Source organism: Cyprinus carpio, chromosome A11, assembly GCF_018340385.1.
Source record: "Cyprinus carpio isolate SPL01 chromosome A11, ASM1834038v1, whole genome shotgun sequence".
NCBI classification, from domain to species: Eukaryota; Metazoa; Chordata; class Actinopteri; order Cypriniformes; family Cyprinidae; genus Cyprinus; species Cyprinus carpio.
Genome location: NC_056582.1, coordinates 2,042,719 through 2,053,720, shown reverse-complemented (window position 1 = coordinate 2,053,720; position 11,002 = coordinate 2,042,719).

The window sequence follows — 11,002 nt, the reverse complement described above, 5'->3', positions numbered from 1 at the left end:
GTGTCTCCCTCAGTCCATCCCAGATCAGGATGAGTGTGTTTCTTCATCAGGTTTGGAGAAGTGTATTGCATCAGTGTCTCAGCAATGGATGCTCTGCAGTGAATGGGTGCCGTCAGAAAGAGAGTCCAAACAGCTGATAAAAACACCACAATAATCCACACCACTCCAGTCCATCAGTTAGCATTTTGGTTAGAATATGGATGAGACAAATGCTGAATTAAGACGTTTTTTTTTTTTAACATAAAACTATCACTTTCAGATAAAATACCAGTCCACAATACATAAATTCATAATAACACATCCAGCTTTAAGACATTAAGACAGCAGAAGCACTTTCATGAAGCATTATTATGAATTTATGTATTTGTTTGGACTCTCATTCTGACGGCACCCATTCACTGCAGAGCATCCATTGCTGAGACACTGATGCAATGATACATTTCTACAAATGTTTCCATGAAGATACAAACTCATCTATATCTTGGATGGCCTGAAGATGAGTAAACATTAAGCAAATTAAAATTTGTAGGTGAAGTATTCATCGAATGGCTCACTTGTCTATAAGCTGGTATAGTACACATTTTACACTGAGTTTACTCCTAAAAGCAGAACTCTCCTCTAACGCCTTCTGAAGCGGAGCGGGAAGGAAAGTGGGTCATGGTGTCAGAGCGTGTGTGTTCTCGCGTGGCTCGCTGCAGTGACAGTGGATGTGCATCTGGAGGAGCGTGGGACTGTGTTGTGTTTCTTCCTCCCCCTGCTGTGTTTTTGTTTGCCGAGGGCTGATGTCATGTCGTTGTGTGTGTGTCTTTGTCCCCTCACAATGCGTCTGACCTGTTTTCTCGAGCTCCTCCTGCTCTTTTGCATGTATCGCTAGGCTTTGGGATCGCTCTGATTGCTGGAACGCTTGAGGAGCGAGTGGTGACTCAGTGAGGCGCACGTTTGGCCCAGACTCGTGCGTTTACAAGCCACGGCAGCGCAACAACTTATTTCATTAGATGGGAGAGAGTAATTACACAGAAGGTGTGGTTCTCTTTGTCAGTCTGAGTCAGGTGACGGCTTGCTCGAGGCAAAACAGCCCAATCACACCACGTCTCTAACAGAGTCACACCAGCAGATCCTGCTTATGCTGTTTAAATCTCTCTTAAAGTAACTCCGTCTCTCAAGGCTAAGAACTCGTCCAGACAAACTGCAGACCATTTGTACATTTTTGTTGTCGAGTGCAACAGTTGAGTGCCAAAAGTCTACAAGTATCACCATTTCCACACAAATATTGTGCAGCACAACTGTTTTCAATTGTTTTGTAGGTGTGGGTAATGCATGAAAACAACAACAAGAAAACATGATATTTGGTAACACTTTAAAATCCAATTCTCACTATTAACGACAATAATTGCTTATTAGTAAAATATTGGCTTAATTGGCAGAATAATTAGTGTCTTATTCTGCATGACCGTATCCCTTAACCCAACCCAATACCTGATCTTAATAACTACTATTACTATTACTTAATAACTATTAACAAGAAGCAAATTAGGAGTTTGAGGGAAAACTCGTAGTTAATAGTGAAAAGTATTATCTGATATGCTTAATTATGGTTGATAACGAAATGGCACAATATGCACACTTTGGAATGTTAATTAAAAAGAATAGTTATGATGAAATCTAATCAGTTTGTGAAGGAATGATACGCCTGTCTCAAATTGAATGGATTTTATGGATTTCTGTATTTTCTGACCTCTGAGGAAAATTTGTCATTAGAAACGTTTATTAATCTGTAGTTGTTTAGAAAGAAGTTTCAGTGTCACATGATCTTCAGAAATCATTCTAATATACTGATTTGGTGCTCTAGACACATTTCTGATTATTATCAATGTTAGAAACAGTTTCCTGCTTAATATTTTTGTGGAAAATGATACCACTCAAACATCTGTATAAGATTTAAAAAGAGAGAGAAATTAATAATTTTATTCATCATGCATGAAAGTGACAAAAAGTGAGTGAAGACATTTAAAACATTTTCTATTAAATAAATGCATTAACGAGTTTAATTAATATATTTGATAAATGCAAATAAATGCTGTTATTTAAACTTCATCAAAAAATCCAGAAAAATAAAGTGCATCATCATTTCCACACAAACTATGAAGCAGCAAAATAGTGTTCAGCATTGATGATAATCAGAAATGTTTCTTGAGAGTCAGATAAATTGATGATTTCTAAAAGATCACGTGACACTGAAAACTGGAGTAATGATGAAAAACAGTCTGCTTTGCATCCCAGGAATAACATTACATTTTATAATGTATTAAAATAAAAAAAAAATGTATTTGTAATATTTCACAATATTTCTGTTATTTTTTTTTTTTTTTTTTTTTTTTTGATCTAATAAATTCAGCCTTGATGAGCAGAAGATAGTTATTTCAAAATTAATAATTGTAATGTTTCCTAAATTTTGGCAGGTACTTTAATAATAATAATAATAATTCATTATACTTTACTATAATATATTATAGTACTCTATTATAATATTATTATATTGTTATCATGATTATTAAATGCTGCTTTTTATTTTTTTACAGGACAGTTTGTGTTTTTACAATGTAAGATCTATCTTTTAATGTGCTAAATTATATATTTTTAATAATGCGTGCTGGGGGTGTGGCTTGGGGCGTGGTCTCTAGCTGATCACATGCCTGATTTTTGCCGTGAATAAAATAAATGAATGACTGTCAATAAAAGAGTCAGTTTTTCAGTGTAAGCAGTGAGTCTCTTTTTAGTTTTTATTTGCTTCTAATTGTCTAATAGCTTGGAAAGATGAGCTCTTGATCATGCAGCAGTCAGAGAGAGAGAGACACACACACACACACACAGAGAGAGAGAGAGTGTGAGAGCGGTGAATGTTGATGGAGTGTGATGTGTTTGTGTGTTCTTTGTTTTGTTTGTTTCTTATATCTGCAGTCCAAACAGGAAGCTGACCTTTGAGGCCCGGGCCATTTTTCTTTCCTCTTCATGAAGGATTGATATTTCTTTGTTATTGTTCTGAGGAATGTCCAAACATTCTCTCTGTTGTCCAGGCTGCTGCTTTAGTGAGCAATCTGTGTTATATGTCACACCAGTAATATCATACATATATCAAATTCTTTATCATTTTCTGCTTCTAATTAATGAAAGCAGTTTTGAAAATGATTTTGCACTAGTGACCACCCACAACACGCCAGCAGCAGCGTTAAACACTCTAAAACCTCTCGACAGACGCGCAGCACTAACATTTCCCCAAGCTTCATCAGTCGGTGTGTTTAGAGCTCAGTGAACGGACTCTCATTCGTCTCTCTCCGTCCCGTTCCTGTGTGTCTGTGTTATTATTAATGTCTTCTCACATCAGCTCTCTCTGACCAGAGCTTGAGGAACCTCCAGTTAAATATCAGCACATGAGGGCGAAGCGTGAGCGTCTGATGATAAAACAGGGTGGTTTGTGTCCCCTCGAGGGTCGGTTCAGCAGCACACGTGTGTGTGTGAACCCGGGGTTTTTGGGTCAAAGGTCAAAGGTCACTGAAGTCAGGCACACAAGCTGTTGTCCTGACAGATTCCAGGAAGAAAAGGCTAGCAGCAATGTGAAAAATGCAGGAATAAGAGAAGCACAAACTGATTCTCTCAAACATCATGGCAGTATAAAACACGTACTAGAAGGGCTCTTATATCGAAAATAAAAATAAAATAACGTTATTTATCTCACTTCTGGACGATCTCCAGAGCTGCTATGAGAGTTTCATTTTTATTAAAAATTTATTTACAGTAGCCATTTTCTCCTTTCTTTCTTTCTTTCTTTCTTTCTTTCTATATATATATTTATCTCTCTCTCTCTCTCTCTCTCTCACAATAATAGAACACTAAGAATTATTGATTTATTTAATTTTAATATATTTAATTTATTTTTTATATATTTAATATTTTTTTTCTGGATTTAATACAAAATTATTATATTGGTGGTAATCAATTGAGAGTATTAAAAATGAAAAGTCTAATTTATCTTTTAAAATGTAATCAAATGAAATGTTTGTTATTTTCTGGCAAGAAAACTGCTGCACAGTAGGGCTGCTGAAATCATAGGACCCTAATAAATCATAAAACACAGGGTTTGCGGAAAACATAAACTGCTGTATTGGTTGTATTTGCACTTCTTTATTATTACTAAAAAAATACAGTGGAATCATTTTACATATTTGTGATGATGTCATATTTGGTTTGTGCCAGAAAGTAGTTACCTTAGCAACAACATAACAACACCCCAGACACCGCTCGGAGCACCTTAGCAACGGTCTCCTCCATCGTTGTTGTGTGTGTGTGTGTGTGTGTGTGTGTGTGTGTGTGTGTGTGATTTGCTCAGACGATCATCAAAAACATGGTTTGCATTGAAAAAAAGTTGTAGAAATGAACAGTAAAACATTGTCAAGATTCAGTATGACTGTACAAGTCTTGTCTTCACTCGCTGTTTGATCAGTGAGCAACACTCTCTCAAAGGCTCTGTGAATAGATCACTAGTTAACTGACACTCCTGCGGGTAACCAGCGGCTTCACCTCAGTGCTTCCACCGTGAATACCATCTGACGAATAAAACTCAGTGTTGTGTTCAGTCATGGCTGCAAAAATCATCTGGAATCCATTCTAAGTGTTGTTTAAAAACGTCGCATTGAAACCAAAAAAATCTACAAAACTAGTCATTTCAGCTCATGCCTTCAGTTCAAAACATCCTGACTGAGACACCGAGCTGCTTCTAGCGTATACACTACACACTCAGCTTTGAAGTGATATTTAACCGAGTGAAGTTAACTAGTAGACCGGCGTGCAGCATAGACTCTGGCAGTGCACAGAAACAGATACAATTACATCCTGCATAATCACATCTGAAAAATATAAAAATATAGCATTACTGAATGACCAAGTCGAAAGCTTTGGATTTGTGCACAGCAAACAATACAGATGTTTATTCCCATCACGCTTGAAATGATTGCTGTTGGAGAAGTAAAGCAGAACTTTATAAGCATTTTTCAACACCACTTCTTGTCTTTTATGAATAAGAGCAAGTGGCATTATTAACATAAAGAGGGTCTCGTGGAAAATGACACTTTGACTACATTTGATGAGTAATTCAAAACACTTTCTACAATTTTGACTGATATGGCATGTTTAGTTAGATTTAGAAACATTTCGGGATGCCAGGTGAGATTAGAAGTGAAGAAAAGAAAGAGGAGACAACGTTTTAAAGCGCTTTCTAGGAAATGGTGTGGGATGAGATGTGATTAACTGGTATTTACTGATCGTTTTATTTGTTCTGTCGTAGGTTAAGATTTTTCCTCTTGATCATAAACGGCACAAAATCTCATCTCGGCACTTTTTATTAATGGCTACACTTTTTCATCTGAATACCAACATTTGAAGATTCAGTCCAAACTGACGAAAGCTTTCTGGTTAATTGATCTGGTTTTGCGTCAGTGGTGATCTGTGACGGTCCATTGAGTGTTTAAGTGAGATCTGGGCGTTTATGTTTTTAGATTTGTGGAGTAAGCGAAAAGATTCGATTAGATTCTGGGCCCCAGAAGGGCCCTGAGTGACGTGATGTTCCTGGTGTTATTTATTATTTTAATGCTTGTTAATACTGGGGTTAATATTCAGTAATTAAATAAGATAGATGTACATTTCAGACACACTGGCTTTTCAGTAGACTAACTGAGTGAAATCATTAGATTTGCATTCATCGTGTTGATATTATGACATATCTTCAATTGAAATAATGACAGTTTGAATGTGTAAATATTCGTATGACTGTATGCAAGTCTTAGAATAAATTCACCTTTCAGTCATTTATATATTCTGTAAACATTTCTCCAGCAGGGGGCTTCTTGTCCCAGGAGAGGCCTCTATAGCAAAAGCTATTAATAATTTCCCTTAACACAACGGCTTAGTGACCGTCTCCCTCCCCAGCAGCGGGACGGATCTGGTTTCTTTTCCAAAACAGCTAGAACAATACCGTGTCCCCTGGAAACAGGAATGTTCCACACAGCTACGTAAGCTAATATCTGTCAGGCCCAGCGCTTATTGACATCACTTAAAGGGGTAGTTCTCTCAAAACATACAGAAATGCCCTGGACGCTCTCTTACGTGCAGTTAGTTTGCATGCTGACCGAGGCTTTCAGACTTCAAGAACCGTCCAAAAGCAGCACAGAAGTATCATAAGCGGAGTCTGCGTGTCACATGATGCTGTGGGTTCGTAATGTCTTCACTAAAATCTGCTGAGAGCGGATACTGAATCAGTCCACTGCGCTTGAGAACTTGAAGCTTTGAGAAATCAGTCAGCCGTTCATGTAACCAACCATTTCTCTGTTGAATGTGTCTGGCTGAGCTTTTAGTGAATAAGTCTTTCTCACACAGATCTATTGAGTAAATGATGACCGAGTTGGAATTTTTGAGTGAACTTTAATGCCACTGGCTGCATAATGTTGATCTCAGATCGAACGACAGCATTTTTAATGGATCAGTGGCTTGAAAACTGGTCGAGTATGACGTCATCTTGAGGGTGATTGTGTTTAAAGGTGGAGTCAGCTTGTTTGATCTGATCCTGGAGACCGAGAGGCTGTGAAATGCCCTGATTACACCTGTGTGTTTCAGCTTCTGATGATATAGTTCATGGACTATCAGGAGTTCACCTCTCATCTGAAGCTTATACAGGGTGTCCTTAAAAAGTCTTAAAATGTCTAAAATTCAGATTGGATGGGTCTTAAATATTTTCAGTCCCATTACTGTAAAAAATTTACTGTTTACAATCATTGGACGGACAGACAGATGTTCCCCTCGCTGTAGTTACTGCATTCTGTTTTCCAACTAAAATAGTTTCCAAACAAAATCACAGCAGAAGTATTGCCTAATCTGAAAGTGAAAAAAGTGAAAGTCGTGACATTTGTCAAGTATGGTGACCCATACTCGAAATTGGTGCTCTGCATTTAACCCATCCAAGTGTACACACACAGCAGTGAGAAGTGAACACACCGTGAACACACACCCGGAGCAGTGGGCAGCTATAGATCCAGCGCCCGGGGAGCAACTGGGGGTTCAGTGCCTTGCTCAAGGGCACTTCAGCCATGGGGTATTGAGGGTGGAAGAGAGCGCTGTTCATTCACTCCCTCCCACCTACAACTCCTGCCAGCACCGAGACTCGAACCTGCGACCTTCTGGTTACAAGTCCAAATCTCTCACCGTTAGGCCACAGCTGCCCTCTCCGAGCAGCAGCGTGTTTTGTTACTGAAGATTCAGCGTTTTGAATGAATCTGTTAATTGAATGACTCAGTGACTCACTCATTAAGTTACTTACCGCCACCTACTGGCACATTTTGTATGTTTAAAAGTATGCATTGTATTTAAAACCTTAATCTCATTACATCACTCATTGCATTTGTAATTGTGCAATGTAAATTATTTAATTTGTTTGGTATAGAGCCTTCGTGCAAATTGAATCTATCGATCAACTAAGAATTTGACATGAAATATGATGCATATATTAAATAAGGTTTAAAAATGGCCTTTATGAAGGTAAATAACATCCAGAGGTTAATATCAAAAATATGCAGATAAATGTGAACGCTAGTAGAACACAGATAAAATATTGCTTCAGAATAAATTCTACACCACCAGAAATCTGTGTCATGTGGTGCTTTTGTGGGGTTATTTTATATTCAATATCATCTGCTGATATGGAAAGTTTGCTCTATATCTTAATAATAAATAGCATTTCTAAAAGCTATATATGTATATGTGTGTGTGTGGGTGTGTGTGTATCTTTTTACATTTAACAAATTAAATATTACATTATACGTACGTAAAATAATGTGTGATTTGGTCTTAAATTTAATATCAGGTGATATTAAAAAGGTCTTCAAGTCTTAAATGTAACTAGTTGATATCTGTGGACACCCTATTATAGCAGCCAAAGGCTCGCTGGGAGATCATCACACATCAGGCTTGTGTAAGAATTAATCATGCTACTCAAGATGGATTACAGCATTACCGCCTGCCTCAGATTTGAACAAAAGCCTCTTTAATTAGTGGTGTTTACTAAATCAGACATAACTGTTACTACTGAGCATACTTGGAGTTGGTGAACTGACAAAACGTATCATATTATGATAGCACTAAGTATTACACCGTGTCTACGTCAGATGTGAACGGTGTGACAACAGAAGCCATTATAATCAGTGATGCTGTCTACACCAAATTGTAAACTGATGCTTCGTTCTGTTTATGACACACTGACTCAGAAAGTGACCGTTTTAGATCATTTGTACTCTAAGTTATGTTCCAAATTTGAAGTTGCTATCACAAAAATCCAGTTTCTTGTGAGAGCTTGAGGCGCTCTTCCAAAAATAGCCACTGGATGGCACACAATTTTTTGACCGATTTTCCTGACCCAAATTTGTACATTTCTGTCACAGTATCAGGCTACTTATATCGCAAAAGATTCACCAAATACGGAAGTCAGTTTTTTTTGTAGTCAATTTTATAATATGTCTCTTGGCCTCTAAGGGACGGAGTCGACTAAAAGGTAACACAATGCATGTTTCCAAAGGATGATTTTTGAGTGTTTAAGCTTTCGAATGATAGGATGATTGCTAAAATATGTGATGGGGAAAAATGGCAATTAATAAAGCAGGACGCTGAGAGTTAACAGGCTATATTAAGCATTCACACTTATCCAGAACTCACACACTTTTAATAAACCTCTGTTTTCAGCTGATTTCTCTTTCGCTGCTGTCTCATCTAAAACATTTGATTTACGATTCATGCACTCAACAGAAACGTTTGTTATTGATTATTATGCTCAACACTACAGGAATAAAAATAAAAACAATGCGTAAAAAGCACACTCATAGATCAACACTTTATTTCAAGATAAGAACATGTTATTTATTTTCACTTGAAAGCATTTTGTTCATCTTTGCCCCTAGTGCTTGTTAATTTCCAGTCCTTATCTCCACTCATGTTGGATGCCAGGTTGAGAACACGTGATTAATTGCTCTTTCTTTATACCTTTGCAGCAATCGCCAGGCTCATAAAGCATCAAATACACTATTAAGTCATCATAACAGTGAGACTTGAGCGCTGTATGTTTCAAGTCCTCTGGAGTCACATGACTGAGATCTCCTTCAGCTCTCTCTTCTGGTCTTTGTGTTTGGGAACACAGCAGTCTGTTAAAGGATAACTCTCTGTAATGTTTGCTAATGTGCTACTGATCCAGTTAGAGGAGAGTGGGGTAAGATGAGCCACTTGCTTAAGTTGAAAATGAGCAAACTAATAATCCTAATTTAATTTCATCACCATGCAGACATCCCTCCTTGTGTTATGGGGAAGCTGTGTCTCGTCAAGGAGGACGTAAACAAATTACATTTCAGATGACGCTGAGAGAGAAAAGCTCTCGCCGTGCCAGAGTCTCTTTGTGCTGCACGTCATTCACATTTCAGTGACGCGGCAGGGACAGTGTTTACAGGAGAATATGTAGTGAAATAGCATAAGAGCCGGATAAATGAAATTCTTTTACACACGCTGATAGTCATTGTACATGTAGAATCTTTGGTATAAACATGCTTCCAAGTTTCTCGTGTGTATTTATTAAATTATGTGACGTGTGTTAGATGAAGGGAGTGACACGTTGCCGCACACTTCCCTTAATAGCATCCATGTCACTTTACTGTCTTTATAGAGGACCAACTAACACAGTAAATACAGTCGCATGTGCCTTGTTACTCTTATCAGAGTCTCCGGTCTCCTGACCATCTGATTTCAGGACATAACTGATGATATATTTTGCTTTCAAACCAGCTGTCTAAGATTTACATTTAATCATTTAGCAGACGCTTTTATCCAAAGTGACGACAAATTGAAAGCAATTAAACCTAATCTAATGATTGCAAATAGAAATTGACATTTAAACTCATATGTGTCCCTGCAGCACAAACTAGTCTTAAGTCTCTGGGGTATATTTGTAGCAAAAGCCAAAAATACACTGTATGGGTCAAAATTATACATTTTCCCTTTTATGCCAAAAATCATTAGGATATTAAGTAAAGATCATGTTCCATGAAGATATTTTGCACATTTCCTACCATAAATATCTTAAAACGTAATTTTTGATTAGTAATATGCATTGCTAAGAACTTCATTTGAACAACTTTAAAGATGATTTTCTCAATATTTAGATTTTTTTGCTCCCTCAGATTCCAGATTTTCAAATAGTTTGTATCTCAGACAAATATTGTCCTCCTAACAAACCATACATCAGTGGAGAGATTATTTATTCAGCTTTCTGATGATGCATACATCTCAATTTAGTTAAATTGTTGATTATTAAGGGAGGAAGTTGATAATAATAATATGTATGATATTTATTTTATTTAAAATTTAGATTAAATATGATATTAGATGTTAGATTTAAACTTTTAAATAAATAAGGTTTTTACTCGAGGCTGCTCGTCCTAATTTAATTTGTGTTGTCAGCCGAGTGTATTTAAGGCCTCTAATGTAATTTTTTTTGTAGGCCGAGTTTTTTTTGGGCTTCTTTTTTTATAAAGGCGGTGGTTGTTACAGGGTCATCCCCGATCACATCAGTCTGCCTCGTCTTGAGAGGATACTCTATTAAAACAGCTTTCCTTGGACAAAACTAAAGGAATGTGTTGTGGATTCTCTGTTACACTGATGGTTTAATTGTATTTGTCGTGTAATTTGACCATTTGGGTACGAGAAAAGCACACTATAAAGTGTATTTAAGAAGGAGGAGGAAAAGGAAGAATAATTTAGTTTTATTATTGTCAATAGCATATGGATCACAGCGCCTTTAAAAGGACAATAATGTTAATTTAACATTTAATAGTGGATCCCTAAAGAGCTGATGCTTTTCAAACACACTTTTAGGAAAAAAGTTGATTTTTTTTTTTTCGATTTTTTTACTTTTATTACCATT